The sequence below is a fragment of the Pinus tabuliformis genome, chromosome 7, assembly GCF_031772625.1.
Source record: "Pinus tabuliformis cultivar Carrire ecotype Pingquan chromosome 7, CPIR1, whole genome shotgun sequence".
Classification (NCBI taxonomy): Eukaryota; Viridiplantae; Streptophyta; class Pinopsida; order Pinales; family Pinaceae; genus Pinus; species Pinus tabuliformis.
In genome coordinates, this window is record NC_142293.1 from 2,007,529,396 (window position 1) to 2,007,542,738 (window position 13,343).

Below are 13,343 nucleotides of genomic sequence, written 5' to 3' on the forward strand. Positions count from 1 at the left end.
GCCTTTTAATAAAAATTCTCAGAACAGAGTATTACACAGCGATAAAAATCCTTGTATTCATTAAAATATAAAATGCCTGAAACAACATTCATCCTCTCAGAGGGATTCACCAAAATTACTTTCACCCATCAAAAACAAAACTCTGTCTCCACCTGAGAATTCACTGTGCTGGGTTTACTGCTGTAAAACCCCTTTTACATTCATTGCTGTGAAAAACACTTTACATATACTGCTGTAAAAAATAAATTTACATATGCAGTAAACTTTTACATTACATTAACAATTTCAAAAAATACGTGTGAGCTCTTTTCTTTTGCATTTCAATGCAAATCCAATACATTAAAAAAATCAACAATGATCTATGCACTGTTGTGCATCTCCCTTGTTCTTTCGCTGCCACGAGCTTCACCACCAGTCAACAAAAGGCATGCTGCTCCCTTGTTCTTCGCGGATAGCACTGTTGTGCATTATCCTCTCTCACACTACGCGCTTGTCATTACAATGAGCAACTGGTTTTTTTTATGCACTGTTGTGCATTTCAATAACAAGGGTCTTTGGTAATTACAGTTCGCATGAACTGTACATTTCATACTCTTTTCATTACACATATATAGTCAAACCAAAAAGAAATTGCATGCCCTTACTCTACGCACTGATGTGCACACCATATATATATTTTTACATCCAATACAATACACTTATATCAACAACACGGAACTACATGTCTTGTTTGACTAAACTTACTCCCGTTTTTTTAAAACATTAAAATTAAAACTTGCGCCTAACATCTACGACCAGCATTAAATTTGATTTAACTCTTTTCAGACGGAACAGGCGGTCAACCAGATTTAATTTTTCACTCCACGCAAAGCATTTAATTGCTGGCTCAAATGCAACTTTGGTTGATGGACGGCGGAGGACGAAGAAGCAAATCGGACGGTGGACGGAGATTTCGGAAGGCCTTTCGCTGCTGAACATTAGCGCCCGAAAAATGGCTTCTGCTTACGTATGCAGAGAACCACGTGGCTACATTATATTGTATCGGGCTCTTGTGTACGGAAACTGCCTGCTGCTGGAAAGCGGTCCGAAATCGATAGGGTGGTTTCTAGTTTTGCTGTGGTGTTGGGCCCAGTACTTACGTGGTTTCGTGCGCAGTTGGATTTACGACTTCAACACTCCCCTTTAATTTCAACTGCTGGGCATTCAATCATACCCAAACACTTCCTCACATAGAGGGATTCACCAACTGTTGTTACAAAAATATCTTCCTCACATAGAGGGATTCACCAACACTGCTTCTGATGCAGTTCCACAACCAATTAAAATAGTCTTCCTCTTAACAGAAGAATTCACCACACTATGCTGAAAAGCATCTTCCTCTTTAACAGAGGGATTCACCAAGAACTTCACTTCCTCTCACGGAGGGATTACAAACAGACACTGCTTTAGATGCAGTTCCAAAACAACCGAAAATATTACTCTGTTTTCCTCATGAGATTTTACATTGCTGGTGTGTAAAAATCTCATTTACATTACTGCTGTAAAACAGAGTTTTGTTTATACTGTTGTAATAAAAATATTTACTTACATTTACTGCTGTAAATAAAAATCCTCTTGCTTAATTCACCTTTTCACTGATGTGTAAAAACACATTTCTTCATTCTCACTTCTCTGGTTTCATTTTCTTCGCACTGTTGTGCTTGTCCTTCTTGCCATCACGCTGCTGCCCTTTTTTTATGCACTGCTGTCCATACCCATAACCATAGACTCTGTCTCCTCTGGGTTTTTATTTGCTGCTGCGTTGCCTCTGCAATTTGCATTGCTGTGCATATTTCATTTCATCACACTGCTGTGCCCATACACTAACTCTTTACTCTGCATTACTTGCATATAAAAAGAAATCATCCTCACGCTGCTGCGCTTCATTCTCCATACAAAAAAAAATAACACGGGCTGCCCCTGTTCCTTTTTACACCCTTGCTTCACACAATCTTCGTCTTCATTTTTTTTATTTACACAATGCACTGCTGTGCATCTATTGGATTTCAGTTCAATGAACAACACACTCACTGCACTTACATTTACTGCTTGTAAAGAAAAATTTCTTTTACATGTGCTGCTGCCCATTACATTTCGTTTCTTCAACAAAAAAACTTCATGCTGCTGCGTTTTTCATATTCACATAGCTGTGTGTTTTTACTACATATTCTCCAACAACAAAAACAAGACTTACATTACCCTTTTCACTGTTGTGTGAAAAATTTCATTGCATTCTCAAACACTGGGCATTTACGCTCTGCTGCGTTTTGCCCTCTTCTCATTTTCCTCTCACTGCTTTGCGTTTTCATTGCCAATACAAAACATTTCCATCTGTTGTGTATTACACTCACTCTGCTGTGAGTATATTCTCTCATATTACATAAAAGGAAAACTACATTCCATTGCTATGCATTTCAATCCATGTGCTCCACAAAAAAAATTTCCATGTTGCTGTTGTTCTATGTTCTGCCTTCGCACTGTTGTGCGGGTCTCCTTGCTTTGCATTACAATGCATATGATTCACATCGAATTCATCTTTATCTTCAGTCACACATTGCTGTGCATTCTACTACTTCTCATTTTTCTTATCGCGCTGCTGCACTTCACATTTCAACGCTGCCCCTTTTCCTTCTTCGCACTTCTGTGCATATTGCATTGCATATGTGATAAAAAAAATTACATTTTTCAACACTGCTGCATATTGCATTTCAGAGGGATTAACAACAAAGAAAAATTCATTTGCGCTCTGCTGCGCTGCAATACATCCTCCACGCAATCTCCATGCCCTGCAGATTTTTTCTCTGCTTTTATGGCAGATTTAATTCCATATCTCTCCCCTATAACAAGATCTTCATCAAAGAATGACTGTTAAAACAGTTCAGCAATAATGATCAAAAAATTACAAGCTCCCCTTAACTGTATGCATTGTCTTTTTTTTCAGCAAAGTTTTCTCAAAAGAAACTTAGATCAGCTGAAAAGCTCAAGGGACTTTCAGGCTGTATTTCCTTCCTTCTCCATACTTGTGTAACTTTCTTCTTTTGCATGGGTCTAGCTTGTGTAAGAGCCCATGTTAAGTTACAATCACATGTCATATGCCCAATGTTATGACACTTGAAACATTCTACATTGTTCATGAATAAGATTTCATGATTTCTTCTTGTAAAATTGTTTCTTGGAGATTGTCGGAGACTACAACATCTATCTCTATGAAATGCTCTACATTTTTTTGCCATATGACCAAAGTTTGAGCAAGCATAACAATAACCAAAAAATGAACTTTGGTACCTGGGAGATGGAGGTTTCCTTGATGTACTTCTGAAGCCTTGCTGCCTTGAGATTCTTTGTTGATAACCATTGCCTCTTACCTCTTTGACATCAGCTACATTTCTTCTTGGAGCTGGTTTTATACTTGGAGTAGGATTTCTTCTATTGTATCCTTCATTTTTCTCCTTGCCTTTGCTGAAACTAGGAGCATCACCATTTCTTTCTGGCTTCTTCACATCTCCTTTGCTTAAAGCATTTTCATTCTTGTTTGAGGGTTCACCTACATACCCGAGTCCTGATTTATCAGATGGAGATCTGTGATAGCTGAGCATGTCATCCAAGGCTTGAGAGCTCTTCATGATTTTGTTCATCCCTTCAACCTTTTTCCTGAGGAGGACAATCTCTTCTTCCAATCTTTCACACTCATTATTTTTCCTTGCAAGTTGTTCCTCAGTTTCTTCCTTGCTACGAGTAGCTTCAGCTGCTACTATTTTAAGAGATATGATATCTGTCTTCATTTTGGAGATTTCTGCTTGACTGCTCTCCATTTTCTTCTCAGCTTCTTGTGCATGCTTCATGGCTTCTTGTAGTTCAGACTTAAGGGAGGAGACCTCTACCTTGTACTGTCCAATCTCTTCTACAAGCTTGTTCACTCTCTTGTGCCTTTGTTCAAGTTGACTTGACAAGGCGTCTTCCTGCTTCTTTGCTTCATTCAGCTGATTTGTCATGGATATGACTTCTTCATGATGTTTCTTCTTGCATTGATCAAACTCCTTCTTAAGCTTGACGAGTTCTTCATCCCTTTCTTTTACTTGAAGCTTGATGAGGTCAACCTTCTCATTTTCAGCTTCTATGATGGGTTCAGAATTTTCTTTTTCACTGATGGTCATGGTTAGTGCTCTCTTTGCATGAAGGTCATGAAGTCTATCCCATATCTCCTTTGCTGATGAATATTTTCCTAAATTCTTCTTTACAGAATCAGATAGTCCATCCAAGATAGTCTTTGCTGCTTTTGCATTGTACTCCTTGGATTCTTTATCCTTCTTGCTATCATCAATCACTGATTCCCATATTTCAATCCCTTGAGACTGTAAGACAGCCCTCATTTTTATTTCCCACATATCAAAATTTCCATTAAACTTTGAAGCCTCAAATAGAATGCTTTCAAATAGATTGTTTTCTATTTTAATAGAAGCGGGAGACATAACCTTAGGAGGATTGGAGGCTTTCTTCTTTGACCTTGCCATTCTTAACTATTTTTAAAATCCCTGACTGTGTTTTAAAAATGACTCATTGTTTCTTCAAAAGCAACACAAAAAAAACTTTGAGGAATACCTGGGTTCTTTTGTCTGAGACTTCACACTGCTGGAGAAGTTTTACTGCTACTGCAACAACAGTCTTTCCTTCAGCTTCTTTGACACTTCAAAGAGCCTAAACCTGCTCTGTCACCATCAAAGAGCCTGGACCAGCTCTGATACCACTGTTGGGGATTTTTCTGGTAAAATCCCAAAAACAAACAAATAAAACTAAACACAGAGGCAATGCTCTGTTTTCTTCTCTCCACAGGATCCTTTTGCACGGGGAAGCCTTTTAATAAAAATTCTCAGAACAAAGTATTACACAGCCATAAAAATCCTTGTATTCATTAAAATATAAAATGCCTGAAACAACATTCATCCTCTTTTACTGAGAGGGATTCACCAAAATTACTTTCACCCATAAAAAACAAAACTCTGTCTCCACCTGAGAATTTACTGTGCTGGGTTTACTGCTGTAAAACCCCTTTTACATTCACTGCTGTGAAAAACACTTTACATATATTGCTGTAAAATAAATTTACATATGCAGTAAACTTTTACATTACATTCACAATTTCAAAAAATACGTGTGCGCTCTTTTCTTTTGCATTTCAATGCAAATCCAATACATTAAAAAAAATCAACACTGATCTATGCACTGCTGTGCATCTCCCTTGTTCTTTCGCTGCCGCGAGCTTCACCACCAGTCAACAAAAGACATGCTGCTCCCTTGTTCTTCGCGGATAGCACTGCTGTGCATTATCCTCTCTCACACTATGCTCTTGTCATTACAATGAGCAACTGGTTTTTTTTATGCACTGTTGTGCATTTCAATAACGAGGGTCTTTGGTAATTACAGTTCGCATGAACTGTACATTTCATACTTTTTTCATTACACATATATAGTCAAACCAAAAAGAAATTTCATGCCCTTACTCTACGCTGATGGGGCCAGCCCACGTGGTCACCACTTGCCTTCGCTTAGGTGGACTTATGCTTTTAAACTGGTTCGTATGCTATGGTAATTGTAAAGTGATTTTGGGTTAATTAGTCAATCAACTTGCTGTACCTTATGTTGGTTCTCCTCTGGACACCTGTCCTCCTCGATCTTATCAAACCCTACTTCGCCTTTTGGTCATCCGGTTCGCACCTCTTTGCTCATTCTTGCTCTCGGTGTTTGGTAGCAAAGGTCTCTGTACGATTTTCGGCTCTGTCTCTGAGTTGCTTTGGTCTGTAATGGAACCTCTGTGGTTCTCCGCCGGTTCTGTGGTGTTGTGAGGTCGTTCAGCTAGGTCTTGTCACCACTGTGTGGGTCTATTCGTCTTCTGGTTCTATTTGTAAGCTGGTGAGGTTACACTGTGCAGTCAATTCGTTTTTGTGCCCGTAAGAACTGTCTCTGTTTTGTTTTTATGGTCGTTGTTCAGTCTGGTCCTCCGGACAAAGTCGTGGTTGATGGCTATGTTGAAATGCGGCTTCGTTCACTCAGTTCGTTGTTGCACAGCTCAATGGAAACTCCAGCTTCATTCTTCTCCGGCGCTCGCTCTCTGGACCAGGTATGCCATTGTGCTCTGCTATATTTTCTTCTCTTCCGTTCGCACCGAGGCTAATGGCTTGCAGCCCCTCTGTGGACAGGGGTCTCTGTTTCTGGGTTCGACTGTCTTGTTACTCCGGCTTCGCTATCAGGTAAGCTCGTTTTCCTTTTTACACATTCACAGTTTACTTGTTGCAATCTTATGGTGCCAATCTCCCGTGCGAGGGTTTGGTGGAAAGGTAACCCTAACCTCCTGCCTTGTCTCTGTTGTGTACAGGTGCGGCCGGTTCCCGTAACTGCACAGTGGTTTCCGTCGTTTCCTTCCGGGTAGTCTTATCCATGTTTTGTTTCTTTGTAGTGGTTCTAGGTCCTGGTCTTGACAACAGTTGTTTGTTGTATGGCTTCTCTGTCTTTTTTTATTGGGTCTGGACTTGTTGGATTCGGCAAACCCTTGGCCGCAACTTGGAAGGGTTTATGGGTCGATGTTAGTTCTGTTTGGTTACACCTCGTTGCACAGTCCTTGTAATTTTTAAGCAGAGAATACAATGCAATATTTAACTGATAGATAAACTTGTTCGCTGGAAATTTTGGTTGCTTACCCGGTTGTGTAGTTGTCTGGTGCGACCTTTTGAGGGTGCTGGTTCCTTCCGCTGTTTGGTCACTTCTTTACCTGCCAGTTCGTAGCTGTTTGGACATTGTAAACACTATTATTATGAAAGAATGAAATAGTTATACAGCACTGTATATACATGTTTTATAACTGAGGACATTTATAAATAAACAGTTTGTCTGCTTGTGCACAGAATAAGATGAAGTAAAAATGTGTATTCTATTACTCTCATGTAAATGCTCCATTTGTGAACCCTTCTGGGTTATCTCATTTGTCTCTTTATACAAAGCTTTTGTTCAGGCAGTTAGTTAACTGCTGGCAGTTATGCAATGACAGTTTGGATTACAGTTAACATAGACATGCTTTTCTTGGCTTCTAATTAGTTTACGTTGTCTGCCTCTTTATCATAGGGTTTCGTTATCAAGCACCTACTGACCCTATCCTACTATCACCATCTTTAACTAGAATTTATTACAATATTTGAGTATAATGGACAGAAATTTAAAATAACCGAAAGTTGACAGTGTAGTTGACCATGGAAGAAAATAAAATAAAAACATAAAAGTTTGACAGACTTGATGTCCGTTCAGATAACTGTGTCTCACTCGCAATCTTCTTCTGAAATTTTGTTCGCCCTCTCTCGGTCTTCTCCCTGTCGACCAGATGCTCCTGCATCAGGCTGCCGGGGTAAAAGAGAGATCTCATGGCTCCGTTCCATGAGTTCCTCCACCAAGTAGCCAGCCTTCCAAATCTGTGTCTCGTCGAGCCAGGAGCTGTCCTCCATTGGACGGTCCTTCCACTTGACGAGGTAACGCAGATACTCCTTCCTGCGTGTCTTCTTGGCTACCTGTGTGCTGAGGATTCCTTCGATTTCATGGGTCCGGACCGAAGGCAACTGTTTCTTCCAAAGACTGCTCTCGAACTGGGTGTCCCGTTGTGGCTGTACCATTCCACCATCTTCCGCTTGGGCATGATATGGGAACAGGTCTGCCACGTTGAATATGGGTGATATACCTATATCAGGTGGCAACTGAATTTCATATGCATTCGCTGAAAATTTGCGCAGAATTTTGCATGGGCCGATTTTCTTGAATTTCAGTTTGTTATACGTGCCCTTAGGAAACCGTTCCCGGCGCAAATGCGCAAGGACTTCGTCCCCAATCTCAAAATTTACCTCTCGCCGCTTTATGTCTGCATGCTGCTTATATTTCTGCGTGCTGTCCTGTAATCTTGACTTAACTTTTTCATGCAGTTCGCTCATTGCTTCGGCAAAATCTTCTCCGTCTGCACTTCTCCTTTCTAGCTATCCCAAATCTCGTAATTCATGTACTCCTCGCGGATGCATACCATACAAGATTTGAAATGGGCTAAATCCGGTGCTCCGATTGGGCGAATCGTTATAAGCGAATTCTGCCTGGGCAAGAGCTCGATCCCATAATCGCAAGTTTTCTCCTGTCTAACTTCGTAACAAATTGCCCAAACTCCTGTTCACCACCTCTGTCTGTCCATCAGTCTCCGGGTGATACGCAGAACTGAAATTTAACTGTGTGCCCAGCTTTTTCCACAGGGTGCGCCAAAAATGCCCTGTAAATTTCACATCCCTGTCTGAAACTATAGTTTTAGGTAAGCCATGTAATCGAACTACTTCTGTAAAGAAGAGGTGTGCCACATTTGTGGCGTCGCTGGTTTTCCGGCAAGGAATGAAATGAGCCATTTTTGAGAATCTATCCACCACCACCATCACTGAGTCATAACCCCGCTACGTTCTAGGCAATCCTAGGACAAAATCAATGCTGACCGAATCCCACGGTCTGCTTGGGACAGGTAAGGGTGTGTACAGTCCGGTGTTCTGGCTGTGCCCCTTCGCCAGTTAGCAGATTTTACATCTAGTTACATACCTCTGTACGTCCCGGCTCATTTTCGGCCAGTAATAAAAATGCCCGAGCTGCTCCAGTGTCTTATCGATGCCAAAATGTCCCGCTAGTCCGCCACTGTGTTTCTCTCTTACTAAGTTTTCCCTCATCGAACAGTCTGGAACACATAGCTGTCCTCCTCGAAACAATAATCCTTCCTGTAAATTGAAATCTAGCCATGGGCTTGTATTCCTCAATACGGGATTTTGGCATGCTTCAAAAGCTTCTTTGAAATCCGCGTCCATCTGGTACAAATCCTTCAAGTACTCAAATCCCATCACCTGTATGCCACTTTCTTGTAAGAGTAGGGCTCTTCTGCTTAAAGCATCCGCCACTTTGTTGGCTTGCCCACTTATGTGCTTTAACACAAAAGTAAAACTTTGCAGGTACTCCACCCACTTGGCATGTTTATGGTTCAGTTTGTGCTGTTGTGTTATATACTGTAACGCAGAATTATCAGAGAACAAGACGAACTCATTGCCTAGTAAGTAGTGCCTCCAATGCTTCAAGGCTTGAACCACTGCATAGAACTCTTTGTCATATGACGAATATTTCTACCGACTTTCATTTAGTTTCTCACTAAAGAACGCCACTGGTCTGTCCTCTTGACTTAGTACAGCGCCAATAGCTGTCCCGCTTGCATCACACCGAACCTTAAAAGGTTTGCTAAAATCGGGCAGTCTCAAGATTGGCCTCTCCGTTATTTTCCGCTTCAGAAGTTGGAAACTGTCTTCTGCTGCCTTAGTCCAACAAAAAGGTTGGCTGGCCTTTTTGATGGTCTCTAGCATTGGTGCGCAGATTTCACTAAAATTCTTAATGAACTTTCGATAAAAACTTGCTAAACCGTGAAAGCTACGTACCTCGAATAAATTCTTAGGTGACGGCCAACTTATGATCGTTGCAATCTTCTCTGGGTCCATCTTCAACTCATTCTCTGCCACTACAAATCCCAGATAAATTAACTCCTTCTGCAAGAAAGTGCATTTCTTCAAATTTACCAGCAGTTTGTTCTGCTACAACTTCTCGAATACCCTTCGAATATGCTGAAGGTGCTCTCTTTTCATCCTGCTGAAAATTAAAATATCGTCCAGATAGACTATCACGAATTTTCCAATAAATTCCTTTAACATTTCGTTCATTAGTCTCATAAAAGTACTCTGAGCGTTACTCAACCCAAATGGCATGACCAGCCATTCGTACAGTCCTTCGTTGGTCTTGAAGGCTGTCTTCCATTCGTCTCCCTCTCTAATTCTGATCTGATGGTACCCACTTTTCAGATCTATTTTTGTAAAACATGCTGCCCCACTAAGACAGTCCATCATGTCATCCATTCTAGGCAAGGGAAACCTGTATCGAATGGTAATCTTGTTTATAGCCCGCAAATCTGTGCACATTCGCCATTCTCCACCTTTCTTGGGTGAAAGGACTGTAGGTACTGCACAGGGGCTTAAACTCTCTCTGATCAGTCCCTTATCTAACAACTCCTGCACTTGTTTGCGTACTTCTTCATTGTCCTTTGGACTCATTCTGTACGCTGCCTTGTTCGGCAAGCTTGCTCCTGGTATGAAATCAATGTGGTGGCTGATGCTCCTCTTGGGAGGCAGCTTATCAGGTAGCTCATCAGCCGCAATGTCTTGAAATTCTTCTAACAGCTCTTGTACTTCTTTGGGCAATTCTGATTTCTCCAAGTTCAGTAATACTGGCTTCATCCTCTTCACAACTGCAAAATTAATTTCATTTTCCTCAACCTGCTTTATGAACTGTTTTCCTCCCATTAATAGCGCCTTTTTTCCGCTTGATTCTGCTGAATCTTCCTCTTTGATGGGTACAAGTGTGTGTTTGACCCCATCCTTCGTAAACTTATAACAATTGGTTTTCCCATCGTGTGTCACCTTCCTGTCATACTGCCATGGTCTTCCGAGCAGTATGTGGCACACGTCCATTGGCATAATATCGCAGACCACTGTATCGTGGTACTTGCCAATGTGAAAATCCACCTCGCATTGTTCATCAACCAACAGCTGGTGGCCCTTCTGCAGCCACGACACCTTGTAAGGTGTGGGGTGCTTCAGCCGCTTCAACCCCAGTTTTTCCACCATCTCAGTGGCAACCAAGTTATCTGTACTCCCGCTGTCTATTATCACCTTGCAGCACTTTCCATGCGATTTACAAACTGTCCGGAACAATGCCTTCCGCTGTGTTGGTTCAGCCACTTCCTTGGTTGGCTTTAACAGCACTTTATTCAAAATCAAAGCTTCTCCTATCTCCGCCATGTCTTCCACCTCCCGGGGCTATGTTTCAGATTCTTCAGGCTGTGCCATCAGCGTTCCCCTCTGACCGGCCTGTTCAACTTCTGGACACTCAAAGGATCTGTGCCCCCATTTATGGCACCTGTAGCACTGGACTCCAGTCCCTCTTCCGCAGCCATTCCCTCGTCCTCTCTGGTATGACCGACCTCCTCTGGTGCTATCTCCTTTTTCTGCTGTCCCTGAAGTTTTTGAACTGCTGCCTTCTTCGCTGTTCGCAGCACTCTTTCCTCTACCGTAGGACTGTCCCCGTCCTCTGCCATTTCCTCTCCCTCTTCTGCTGTTCTGTTTTCTGTTAATTTTTTCCTCAGCCTTTACAGCGCTCTGAAAGGCTTCTTCAATATTCCGGGGAGAAAGAATACTGATTTCATCTAATATCTCCATCCTCAATCCATTTACGTACCTTGCTGTCTTTTCTGGGTTATCATCAGTATAACCAGCACGTAAATTTACTCGGTAAAATTCTTCCGTGTACTCCTTGACAGTCATTCCCCTCTGCTTTAAACTCTGCACTCGCCGATATAATTCCACCTGGTAGTCTTTTGGCAGAAATCTGCCCTTCAATTTCGCTATCATCCTTGACCATTGTCGTATCGGCGACTTGTTCATTCTTTTTCTGTCCGCTTGGACACTGTCCCACCACAAGAGCGCGTGTCCCTTTAGCTTAGTGGCAGCGAACTTAACCCTTTTATCCTCACTGACTTCTTCGTTTTCAAAATATTTGTCCAGTTCGCTTATCCAGTCCAACAGGACTTCTGCGGACAGACTGCCATCATAATTAGAAATTTCTGTTTTGGGTTTGCTGCTGGCCAATAAAACTTGCCGCAGCAGTTTCAATTCCGGAGCTTCCTCATCAGACCCGTCTGCAGCAGTTACCACTTCCTCCTCACTGGTATCTCCCAGTTCTGGGTCTCTTCGTCTACCCGCTTCCACTGCTTCCAAACGAGCTGTAAGAACTCTAATATGTTCCCTCAATCCTTCATCTGCTCCCCTACGTGCACCTCTTCCACGTCCTCGTCTTGGCGCTTCCATCCTCTTCTATTTCAACAAAAAAAAACTGCTCTGATACCACTTGATGGGGCCAGCCCACGTGGTCACCACTTGCCTCCGCTTAGGTGGACTTATGCTATTGAACTGGTTCGTATGTTATGGTAATTGTAAAGTGATTTTGGGTTAATTAGTCAATCAACTTGCTGTACCTTATGTTGGTTCTCCTCTGGACACCTGTCCTCCTCGATCTTATCAAACCCTACTTCGCCTTTTGGTCACCCGGTTCGCGCCTCTTTGCTCATTCTTGCTCTCGGTGTTTGGTAGCAAAGGTCTCTATGCGATTTTCGGCTCTGTCTCTGAGTTGCTTTGGTCTGTAATGGAACCTCTGTGGTTCTCCGCCGGTTCTGTGGTGTTGTGAGGTCGTTCAGCTAGGTCTTGTCACCACTGTGTGGGTCTATTCGTCTTCTAGTTCTATTTGTAAGCTGGTGAGGTTACACTGTGCAGTCTCTTCGTTTTTGTGCCCGTAAGAACTGTCTCTGTTTTGTTTTTATGGTCGCTGTTCAGTCTGGTCCTCCGGACAAAGTCGTGGTTGATGGCTATGTTGAAATGCGGCTTCGTTCACTCAGTTCGTTGTTGCACAGCTCAATGGAAACTCCAGCTTCATTCTTCTCCGGCGCTCGCTCTCTGGACCAGGTATGCCATTGTGCTCTGCTATATTTTCTTCTCTTCCGTTCGCACCGAGGCTAATGGCTTGCAGCCCCTCTGTGGACAGGGGTCTCTGTTTCTGGGTTCAACTGTCTTGTTACTCCGGCTTCGCTATCAGGTAAGCTCGTTTTCCTTTTTACACATTCACAGTTTACTTGTTGCAATCTTATGGTGCCAATCTCCCGTGCGAGGGTTTGGTGGGAAGGTAACCCTAACCTCCTGCCTTGTCTCTGTTGTGTACAGGTGCGGCCGGTTCCCATAACTGCACAGTGGTTTCCGTCGTTTCCTTCCGGGTAGTCTTATCCACGCTTTATTTCTTTATAGTGGTTCTAGGTCCTGGTCTTGACAACAGTCGTTTGTTGTATGGCTTCTCTGTCTTTTTTTATTGGGTCTGGACTTGTTGGATTCGGCAAACCCTTGGCCACAACTTGGAAGGGTTTATGGGTCGATGTTAGTTCTGTTTGGTTATACCTCGTTGCACAGTCCTTGTAATTTTTAAGCAGAGAATACAATGCAATATTTAACTGATAGATAAACTTGTTCGCTGGAAATTTTGGTTGCTTACCCGGTTGTGTAGTTGTCTGGTGCGACCCTTTGAGGGTGCTGGTTCCTTCCGCTGTTTGGTCACTTCTTTACCTGCCAGTTCGTAGCTGTTTGAACATTGTAAATACTATTATTATGAAAGAA